Source organism: Salmo salar, chromosome ssa13 (assembly GCF_905237065.1).
Source record: "Salmo salar chromosome ssa13, Ssal_v3.1, whole genome shotgun sequence".
NCBI lineage: Eukaryota > Metazoa > Chordata > Actinopteri > Salmoniformes > Salmonidae > Salmo > Salmo salar.
In genome coordinates this window covers 92,016,846-92,028,596 of record NC_059454.1, presented here as the reverse complement: position 1 = coordinate 92,028,596, position 11,751 = coordinate 92,016,846, and the positions used below count along the sequence as shown (strand labels likewise).

At 40.8% G+C, this 11,751-nt stretch overlaps 1 long non-coding RNA gene across 1 annotated transcript; it reads right to left on the bottom strand.

Annotated features, from left to right (window-relative positions):
• Positions 1 to 1,468: 1,468 nt before the first annotated feature.
• LOC123726096 (uncharacterized) lies at positions 1,469 to 8,677 on the bottom strand. Its single transcript, XR_006758392.1, has 2 exons — positions 8,347 to 8,677; positions 1,469 to 2,503 (listed from the first exon to the last, which is right to left on the bottom strand). It is a non-coding gene; the product is annotated as an uncharacterized lncRNA (long non-coding RNA).
• Positions 8,678 to 11,751: the final 3,074 nt, after the last annotated feature.

The window sequence follows — 11,751 nt, the reverse complement described above, 5'->3', positions numbered from 1 at the left end:
TGATCCTAGGTCCTGGCAGAGTTGTGTAGACTCAGGACAATGGAGCTTTGGAGGAATACCCAGATTTAAAGAGGAGTCTGTAATTTGCTTTCTAATGATCATGATCTTTTCCTCAAAGAAGTTCATAAATGTATTACTGCTGAAGTGAAAGCCATCCTCCATTTGCGAAGGCTGCTTTTTAGTTAGCTCTGTTATTATCTATGCATAGTCACTTTAATAACTCTACCTGCATGTACATATTACCTCAATTACCTCGACACCGGTGCCCCTGCACATTGACTCCGTACCGGTACCCCCTGTATATAGCCCCGCTATTGTTATTTACTGCTGCACATTAATTATTTGTTATTCTTATCTCTTACTTTTTTTAGGTATTTTCTTAAAACTGCATTGTTGGTTAAGGGCTTGTAAGTAAGCATTTCACTGTCAGGTCTACCTACACCTGTTGTATTCGGCGCATGTGACAAATAAAATTTGATTTGATATATAATTCCTTATCGCAACTATCTATGGGCTCTCCTCTTCTCACCTTTTCCGTTTGCTTATGGACTTATGGACACAACACATAAGCTGTCTGTGACCAGGCAAAACAAACTTTCTAAGCCAAACCTTCATATCATGACCGACAGCCTACATAGTCAACTAGAAATTCTAGAACTAAAGTGTTAGTAAACCTGCTACAATCATGCAGCAGTTTAGCATTTACACTGGCGGGCCCCTGTGGCAATAAAGTAATAATACCAAAAGCTTACATTGACTTGGAAGAGTTCCGGTGTTGGATAGCCATAGCCAGTTAGCTGACATTGCATCACTCTCTGTTTGAGCCAGGTGTTTGAGTAGGCTAAACTAGCTAGCTGCATTTGCTAGCTAAGTGAAAGTTTAAAAAAATACAACCACATATCTCTCTCTCTCTCTCAGAAATTAAATGGGTTCAAAACTGTTCAACTATTGTCTTTCTCTCTCTTTGAGTCTACTACTCACCACATTTTATGTACTGCAGTGCTAGTTAGCTGTAGCTTATACTTTCAGGACTAGATTCATTCTCTGATCCATTGATTGGATGGACAACATGTCAGTTCATGCTGCAAGATCTCTGATAGGTTGGAGGAGGTCCTCCGGAATATATTTAGTGTAGTTGTATCTAAAAAGGATAACTTTAAATGTTTTAGAAATTCACTGAGGAGGATGGTCCTTCCCTTTGAGGAGCCTCCACTGTAGCCTAAAGAATATGACTGTACCATTTCCTGGTTGCGCCCTTTACATGGATACGCTCTCTCTACACCAGTTTGTTAGAGGCCAATTATAAAGGGTGCTTGACCTCACATAGTCCCAGACAAATCTTGATTGTTATCACACACCACATGTATTTCACATGTCTGGTCCAAGGCAGCGTGACGCAGGTGATGTAATGCCTCAATGACCTCTAGGTGCTGCTAGAGATTTAGTGGAAATGTGCAGATATAGTGACTTCAATTATTTACTGCCTTTATTTCAAAAGGTGGTGTTTTGCTGTTGTTTTTTCCAAGGCGGCAAAGGGCACATCGTAATGGTGGGTTAGGTAACAATAAAATGTCAGACTGTGTGGGTGTTCCACTGTAATTATATTTCGATACTGACTATAACAAGAAATAATGCTGAACCAAGAATACAATTCATTTTCTACCCAGCCAGACAGTTTAGAGGTTATTTACTTCATCTGAGCAGACAGAGTGAATACAGTCTGTACGGTTGAGGTGAGATGTGCAGTCTCTCGGTACCGGCTCAGTTCCACTGAGACTCAGGGCTAGCATTTTGCCTTTGAAACGGCTTGTTTGTCTGTGGAGTAGGGAAACTTGTGTTCTAAATTAAGTCTTACCTACTGAATCATGCAAGTTAGAAACACTAGCTGAATGAAAGAAATACAAATAATGTTGTATGCATTCAGAACTCCACATGCAGAAAACAATGTGGAAGCATGTCTTGTGATAATCATATAATAAGGTCTGCATATCCATTCAATCTATCTGTTATCTTTCATAATCATTGTCCAATCAATGTTGGTCTAATCTGATTCCCCGACACCTTACTGCATGTTCTAGATGTCCATCCAGTATCTTCCAAAATGTGGGCAGAGGAGTTACAGTCTATTCTTGGCCATGTTTTAAAGCATTTCAGATTCAGCAGCCTTCCGGTTGTATTATATGTGGCGTGCTTTATATGGATTCCAGTAGCCCCATTAGATTTTGGAGACGGGTCCTGTATACTCAGAGTCTTAAGCAGCTTGGGATTGTGTTGAAGACTTTCTCTATGGACTGGAGAATAATTTGGGCAGGTATTTATAACAACCTGCAGACACCCTTGTAGGTATTGTAGGCAGCTAAGAAAGGTGTAGAGGTCTCCATGGCGGTCACTGCAGTGTTTCTTCTTCCAAGGTTCTGCTCAGATGAAGGAGTCCCAGTTGTCCTCGGTGTGAACTGCAACATGTTCTCGGTGTGAACTGCAACATGTCCTCGGTGTGAACTGCCTTGTTTGAGGAATGGAGAATACATATCAGTCATGGGGGACACCAGCAGGGTTAGAAGCATGTTTAAAGCATCAAAGCAGGATAGTTGACACACATGACACATTAGTAACTAATGTTTTCTCACATAGGAACCTCAGTCCACGATGTCCCACAAATCAATACATTCGGCAAACATTCTCCTAATTGAGAACATATAAGCTGAATATTTGCAATGGTGAATGTTTTCTAATAATGTTGTAGTCATAGAACAGTGCACTGTTACATTATTAACAGGTTATGAAAAACTGAGACTAAATTAGTATTTTTCAAATTGGTTGATATAGAAAATGTAGTTTGGCAACTTAATCTACACTAAAGAAAAATCTAATAGTATTTACTGGGAAAATATATTCTTTGTTCCCATGCCCTGGCCTGCGAGTTTGTTTGTTGCAACAGTTAATATAAGCCTTTGACAAGCTGGCCTTGTCTTTCCATCTAATTAGTTTGAAATGGCATTCTACTCAGTTGTTAGGCAGAGCATTTGTTACTGGCAATAAATCCTTTACATTTTGACAGAATCCTAGTCCACATCCCAGGACTGAGTGAGCTGAGGAATGTGGAGTAACCTTTGGAAATATTGACTCTGTTCAATCACCTGATGTCTTCCGAGAGGCAAACAGTAGGCTTTTGGTAAAGTATTAGGCACAAATTAAGGTAAGTATCTGAGGGAGACAAATTTGCCCATCTAAATTGAGAATGCAATGCATCAGGATTTACTGTGCTATTCGAGGATAGATATGACTAATTGAGTTATTTGAACATGGGATAATTAAGAGATAAAAGCTAGCACAAAGACTCTTAAAATGATGCCTAATTGGTGTATGATACAAAGGGACTATGGGACTAAAGGGACTGTTGAATAGACATCATATTGAAAATGAAAACAAGGACATCCGTTTGATCAGGCCATTATTCTTTAGTGATTGTAAAGTGATAGGTTGTTTCCATCGTCACAGACCAATAATGAGCTTATCAGCCAAGCATACAAAGTAGAGTCCACAGAAGTGCACAAGATTTCCTTAATCAGGAAATAAAAATTACAATAAAATCGTAAATTGAATTTGGCCCTTTTAGTTACCTTTCCTCAATTCATTGAACTATGCAATTGAATCATGAAAAACTGATATGAATTCAATAGAGCAAGTCAAACAACATCCTACAACACCCAGCCAGCGTATGGCATGCTGTTAACTCATTACATACAGATGTAGGATCTTCATTTGAGTCAGTTTGCTACAGCAGGAGAATAATCCTGCAGCGACAGGAAATGTGAACAATAATGTTTTGTAGTGGTTGATACATCCTTTGTTAGGGCAAATCAAGTCTGACATTTTAAAGTGGAAATTACAAACTTTATAAGCCTTTTTAAATCTTGAATACAGTTTGCATTTCCTGCTGTTCAGGAAAATTCTCATGGACAAAATAGTAGTCAAACTAAGATCCTACATCTGTACAGACACAGACAAATGTGAGCAGAGCATCACAAAACCAATCGAGCTAGAAATTAAATTACTCCCTGTTTTTTTCCCCCACTAACTGGAAGTGCAGCAAAAAAAGGGGGGATCCAGGCTCAGTCAGGGACTCCAGCTGGTTATGAGAGACAAAACAGAGAGAAGGGTGGACAGAAACTCACATTCCTGTGCGCATTGCTGCGGCCCCTGGGAGGGAGGTCAGGATGAAAGGTGGTAGGACTGTTCTGGACCCAGTTTCCCAATAGTCATTGAATTTAAGCTTATCAGTGTTTTAATGCTGCATCTTTCCTACAACGGCTGAAGATGTAACATCCCACTGGGAACACCATGTCATTTCAACGTGAAGGATTCTGTAATATTTGGTAGATACTGTACTTTGATCAATGAGATTCTAACCTATTTTCACCCACTCAAAAAGACAGCCAGTTTGTTGATTCCCAATGTGTTATCACTGAGCTTTCAACCATTTGAAATCACAACAAAGTTCAAATGGGAATACGATTTTGTTTATTTATACAACAACTTAATGTGTTATCACTCTGCTTCATCTAACAGCACAACCAAATTACCTGGATTGCAGTTGCGATTACAATAAAGTACATGGTGCAAGTGATCAATGGCTTTTAAGATTCTGTGTAGATTATTATGTGATCAATAGAAAGGCAGCGCTGATCGTGGATCAGCGTTCTCCCTTTCAAATCTTACTTTAAGATTGGAATTATTCCACAATACTGATAACGGATCAGCTCTTTGTGAGATATTGTCACCAATATGGCTACAAATATTGGGGTGACTTATTCTAATGCTTAACCTATAATAATGCACTAAATCAAGATTTGACACATTATTTCACACGTTAGGCTACACATCATCAAATATATTGAGGCAAAAATTGCAGACAGTAGTGCACAAATAGCAAAATAAAACTCAATTGAATTAACATGAAATGTATTTTAAAGGTAGATTCAGCTAAATGAAGTTACCACGAGCAGCACCACAGATATTGAGATGGGTGAGATGCAAGACGTTGCTTTTACTCAGTCACACACAGTATCTGCGCATGTGCACGGTTCCGCTTGTGGTAGCCAGGGCTGTTTACAGCGGAGAAGTTGAGCTTTGCCCGTCAACGCTCTTAATGTAATGAATACGATGGGAGACAGAGAGCTGGTTTCAAGCGCAGGACGCAGCAGGTGTTTATTTGTAAAGGACCACCTCAGGAGGCAGGTAGCTGGGTCCAGGGGCAGGCAGAAGGTCATAAACGGGGTCCAAAAGGGCAACAGTACAGGCAGGGAAAAGGCTAGTAACGTAGTCCGGGAGATCAGGCAAGAGGTTGATGACAGGAAATCCGAGGCAAAAGTACAGGCAGAGAATAGACAAAATGGCGTCGTTAGTGAGGATGGCCAAAACTATGATACAAAGGAGGACTAATACAGGAAAAACCAGTGCTCCGAATAGAAATGTGTATCAAAACAAACAATACCTCACAATGATGGGGCGCAAAGAACTGAACTAAATAGTGTGTGTAAATGACATACAGGTGTGTTGAACAGGTGATCAGAATTCAGGTGATTGGTATTTGGAGAGTGAGCTGCGTTCAGGGGATCTATGAGTTTGAGAGTGTGGGCTGGAAAGTGAGATTCGTTCAGGGGATCTACGTGTTTGAGAGTGTTAGTTGGTTGGTCACAGATACCTTTAAAAACAGGTAGGGGCGTGGATCAGAACACGAGTCAGTATCTGATGTGACCACCATTTGCCTCATGGAGCGTGACACATCTCCTTTGCATAGAGTTGATCAGGCTGTTGATTGTGGCCTGTGGAATGTTGTCCCACTCCTCTTCAATGGCTGTGCAAAGTTGCTGAATATTGGCGGGAACTGGAACACGCTGTCGTAGAAGTTGATCCAGAGCATCCCAAACATGCTCAATGGTTGACATGTCAGGTGAGTATGCAGGCCATGGAAGAACTGGGACATTTCAAGATTCAAGGAATTGTGAACAGATCCTTGTGACATGGGGCCGTGCATTATCAAACTGAAACATGAGGTGATGGCGGCGGATGAATGGCACAACAATGGGCCTCAGAATCTTGTCACGGTATCTCTGTGCATTCAACTTGCCATCCATAAAATCCAATTGTGTTCATTGTCCATAGTTTATGCCTGTCCATACAATAATCCCACCACCACCATGTTCACAACGTTGACTTTAGCAAACCGCTCACCCACACGACTCCATACACTCTGTCTGCCATCTGCCCGGTACAGTTGAAACCAGAATTCATCCATGAAGAGCACACTTCTGAGGTGCAGGGTTGAGTAATGGGTGGTAGTCGGCTATTAACAGTGACTAAAGTTCAGGGCAGTTTACAGGGCGGAGGCCGGCTACGCTCTTAGAAAAAAGGGTTCCAAAAGGGTTCATCGGATGTCTGCGTAGGAGAACCCTTTTTGGTTCCAGGTAGAACCCTTGTGGGTTCCATTTAAAACCCTCTGTTATACATGGAACCTAAAAAGGTTCTACCTGGAACCAAAAGGGTTTTTCAGAGCGTTCTCCTACGGGGACAGCCGAAGAACCCTTTTAGGTTCTAGATAACACCTTTTTTTCTGAGAGTGTAGCGGTGACTGTTTAACAGTCTGATGAACTGGAGCTAGAAGTTGTTTTTCAGTCTCTCGGTCCCAGCTTAGATGCACCTGTACTGTCTCCGCTTTTTAGATGGCTATGCTCTTCAGAACATCACAGTGCTGTCTATTCAAAAGGCCTCAAGGTCACCTGTGTTTGGAGAAAGCTCAAGCCGGCATTGACCCCTAGTTAAAGTCTCTACGAACATGTCTAAAGTGAATCATTTTAACCAGGAATAATAACTTGGAGAAAAAACGCTATATACAGTTCTAATGGAGGTGCTAGCCTACTTCTTGACTTATCTTCAAAACTGTTATGTAACAGTCCAGGAAGTGTATTGGGTTTAAATATCAAGGTAATCACCTCTATGAAAGGCAAAGAGAACTTCTTAAAGAAGAGGACATACTTTTTAAGCTCTTGCCACCATGAACTTTCATCCACAGTATTTTTCTGAAAGATACAACCATAAGTGCACAGGTACCAAAGCATTGCCAGTGTCCTTCTTTAAACCACTGAATACGTTTATCAATATACAATATTGCACGATTAATCTTCCATTCAAGACCTAGAATTAGTTGCTATACCATATGTTTGAATTCAATACTGTGATTTCTTGCTCTGTGTTATCAAAACACTTCAATTCAAATGTTCATGCAATTTTAATATACTGTATGCCTCCAGTTGACTTTGTGGAATTGCCTTCACCCCCTGAACCTATAAACAGAGTACACAAATCATGTCCAGGAAAGACACAAAAGCAAGAATTTACAACCTTGAAACTCTGCTATGTCTATTGAATTATATTAGTATTTTATGTTGTACTTTTGAGTTTGATTAGTATTGACAGATATACTGTAGATCAATGCACTTTAGACCTGTCAAAAACAGTAACACTTTTACAGTTGATGGCTTAGCTCTCTGCTTTCAACTTCTCAGTACTGTAACTATTTGTAAAGGATTTGGTTCCACAGTGATGGGTGAATGAACATTACAACTTGAGACAAACAAATGTTCCTGCATCACAGGCACTCTCTCGGTGCTGCGATGAACATTGATGTTTCCATGAATCAGTAAAAAGGTTCAGAGGAGCTGCGAGAGTAAATGAACGAAACCCTGAGAGGATACTTATTCAGTGACCTTCAACAGAGCTAATGGCTAACCTTATGAAAACAAAACTGCTGTTGTAAACATGCTCCTCAGAAGTCACTATCAGTAGTTTCCTGTTGTAGACACATTGACATGGTGCTAGACTCATTATAAAGGAGATATAACGGTCTCAATGTTTATATTCAACATTTTGCTCTCAGTTATTGAATGGAGGGTCCTGGTTTGGAATTTGTGAGGAATTCCATAATTGTGGACAGTATAGCCTGTATCTGTAAGTAAAGAGAAAAGAAGGAGAATCCCACTGTGCATTTAATGGCACCGTACCATCCCAGGTGCATGATTACTCTTTGGATCATATAGGAGAGAATCTCATATAAAATAACATTACAGTGCTTTCATTAGTGCTCGCTGGCTTTTGCATTCACACGTGAGAAAAGAAGGGGGTAGGAGATTTTTCTGTAACATAGGATAGCCAGCCCCCCAAAAAGTTATGCCTGTTAAAATATCTGGTGAAAAAAAAAGTATTTAACTACACATCTATGAATGTGAATTATATAATAGAAAATGTCTCAATTATGTATGTGTGTAATGTGTTTTAATAAGCACTTACTGTATATCACTGTGGGAACTGGATGTCAACTTTACATCATATGTAAAGGGAATACATGTTAAAGTGTGTGCAGGGTGTGCTGTGTTGAGGAGATGGTTGATTGTGTTGCGTGCAGTGGCTCCGAACAGTAGTAGTCTGTCTGTCTCTCTCTTTCTGTCTGTCTGAGACTGCTGGCTGCTGGTTCTCTGTTCTTCAACCGGTCGATGCTTGGGCACCTCAGTCCTACCTCTGTGGTTTTCTCGGGCTCCTGATGCTTTGAAGAATCCTTGAACATTGGCTGGAATACTGAGCATGTGTGTGTGTCTCCAGAGACAGGGTGACTGTAATGGCCTGTCACGTAAACCACATGAAAGGAGAGAGAGAGAGAGTGTGTGTGTGTGGGGGGGGGGGCAGGTCAGGAGTCTCTTCAACCCTGCTGCCACAGAGTGGCTAAAGTGCCTCCTTATTACTGATTAACCTGATGCCCTTAAAACCCTTTCAAGGTTGGAATATGCATAGTCATATTTCAGTCATATTTAGATGTAAATATCATCATCATTGTCTTATTTGAAAAATAGATTCTGTGATGTCAGTGTGCTATCCTGAATAAAAAAAGTGTAAATTAAATAATCATCACCATCAACAACAGCAGTAAAGCTGTAGCAACATAAATAACAGTAAAGCTGTAGCAACATAAATAACAGTAAAGCTGTAGCAACATAAATAACAGTAAAGCTGCAGCAATAACAACAGTAAAGCTACAGCAATAACAACAGCAACAATGGTAAAGCTGCAGAAACAACAACAGTAAAGCTGCAGCAACAACAACAGCAACAACAGTAGCGCTGCAGCAACAACAACGGCAACAACGGTAAAGCTGCAGCAACAACAACAGTAAAGCTGCAGCAACAACAACAACAACAACAGTAGCGCTGCAGCAACAACAACGGCAACAACGGTAAAGCTGCAGCAACAACAACAGTAAAGCTGCAGCAACAACAACAGTAAAGCTGCAGCAAAAACAACAGTAAAGTTGCAGAAACAACAACAGTAAAGCTGCAGCAACAACAACGGCAACAACAGTAGCGCTGCAGCAACAACAACGGCAACAACGGTAAAGCTGCAGCAACAACAACAGTAAAGTTGCAGAAACAACAACAGTAAAGCTGCAGCAACAACAACAGCAACAACAGTAAAGCTGCAGCAACAACAACAGTAAAGTTGCAGGAACAATAATGGCAACAATGGTAAAGCTGCAGCAGCAGTAAAGCTGCAGCAACAACAACAGTAAAGCTGCAGCAACAGCAACAATGGTAAAGCTGCAGCAACAGCAACAGTAAAGCTGCAGCAACAACAACAGTAAAGCTGCAGCAACAGCAACAATGGTAAAGCTGCAGCAACATCAGTAAAGCTGCAGCAACAGCAACAACGGTAAAGCTGCAGCAACAACAACAGTAAAGCTGCAACAACAACAACAACAACAACAACAACAACAGTAAAGCTGCAGCAACAACAACAACAACAACAACGGTAAAGCTGCAGCAACAACAACAGTAAAGCTACAACAACGGTAAAGCTGCAGCAACAACAACAACAACGGTAAAGCTGCAGCAACAACATCAGTAAAGCTACAACAACAACAACAACAACGGTAAAGCTGCAGCAACAACAACAACAACGGTAAAGCTACAACAACAACAACAACAACGGTAAAGCTGCAGCAACAACAACAGTAAAGCTACAACAACAACAACAACAACAACAGTAAAGCTGCAGCAACAACAACAGTAAAGCTACAACAACAACAACAACAACAGCAACAGTAAAGCTGCAGCAACAACAACAGTAAAGTTGCAGGAACAATAATGGCAACAATGGTAAAGCTGCAGCAGCAGTAAAGCTGCAGCAACAACAACAGTAAAGCTGCAGCAACAGCAACAATGGTAAAGCTGCAGCAACAACAACAGTAAAGCTGCAGCAACAGCAACAATGGTAAAGCTGCAGCAACAGCAACAGCAACAACGGTAAAGCTGCAGCAACAACAACAGTAAAGCTGCAGCAACAGCAACAATGGTAAAGCTGCAGCAACATCAGTAAAGCTGCAGCAACAGCAACAGCAACAACGGTAAAGCTGCAGCAACAACAACAGTAAAGCTGCAACAACAACAACAACAACAACAACAGTAAAGCTGCAGCAACAACAACAACAACAACAACGGTAAAGCTGCAGCAACAACAACAGTAAAGCTACAACAACGGTAAAGCTGCAGCAACAACAACAACAACGGTAAAGCTGCAACAACAACAACAACAACAACGGTAAAGCTGCAGCAACAACAACAACAACAACGGTAAAGCTGCAGCAACAACAACAACAACGGTAAAGCTACAACAACAACAACAACAACGGTAAAGCTGCAGCAACAACAACAGTAAAGCTACAACAACAACAACAACAACAACGGTAAAGCTGCAGCAACAACAACAGTAAAGCTACAACAACAACAACAACAACAACGGTAAAGCTGCAGCAACAACAACAGTAAAGCTACAACAACAACAACAACAGCAACAGTAAAGCTGCAGCAACAACAACAGTAAAGCTGCAGCAACAACAACAGTAAAGCTACAACAACAACAACAGCAACAACAGTAAAGCTGCAGCAACAACAACAGTAAAGCTGCAGCAACAACAACAGTAAAGCTGCAGCAACAACAACAGTAAAGCTACAACAACAACAACAGCAACAACAGTAAAGCTGCAGCAACAACAACAGCAACAACAGTAAAGCTACAACAACAAGAACAAAAACAACAGCAGAAACCGCATCATCATATACCCTGATATACAGTATTAATAACAGTTGAATCATTCTGCAGCCAGCTATTTCTCTTGGGGAACAGGTTTCCAGTTCAGTACTAACCAATTTGCCTTAAGGATTCCTGATTTTCAAAGGAGTTCATCCATATTACATATTTCCTGCTCTTAGTACCTTGGCACCCAACTAATAGAATTCTACTCTACATTTGTAGCACAACTATTTTGACGGAGACCAAATTAACTCACTAAATTTGCTTCGGTTCCAGTCTATCCTCCTCATAGTTAGATTCTTTCTTCCTCCTGCTCTCTCTAATCACAGTTTTTATGTAGATCTGCTGTCCCAGTGGGAGGAGAGGCTGCAGGGAATGCCTTTCCATAAATCAATCCCCTTTTTGTAAAGTTGCTGAGGTTATTGGATTGCATTGATATCTCATTGTGAATTCCAGTCAGGATGTCATGGAGCTCCCATAAGGATAGTGTCAGTTGTATGGAATGGAAAGGTAACCCTTCCCTTTTACTGTCGGAAACGTAATGACTTGTGAGCTCTTGGGCATTCCCAAAGAGCTGCTACAGTATACTCCATTGTCGTTCTCTGTGAAATACAA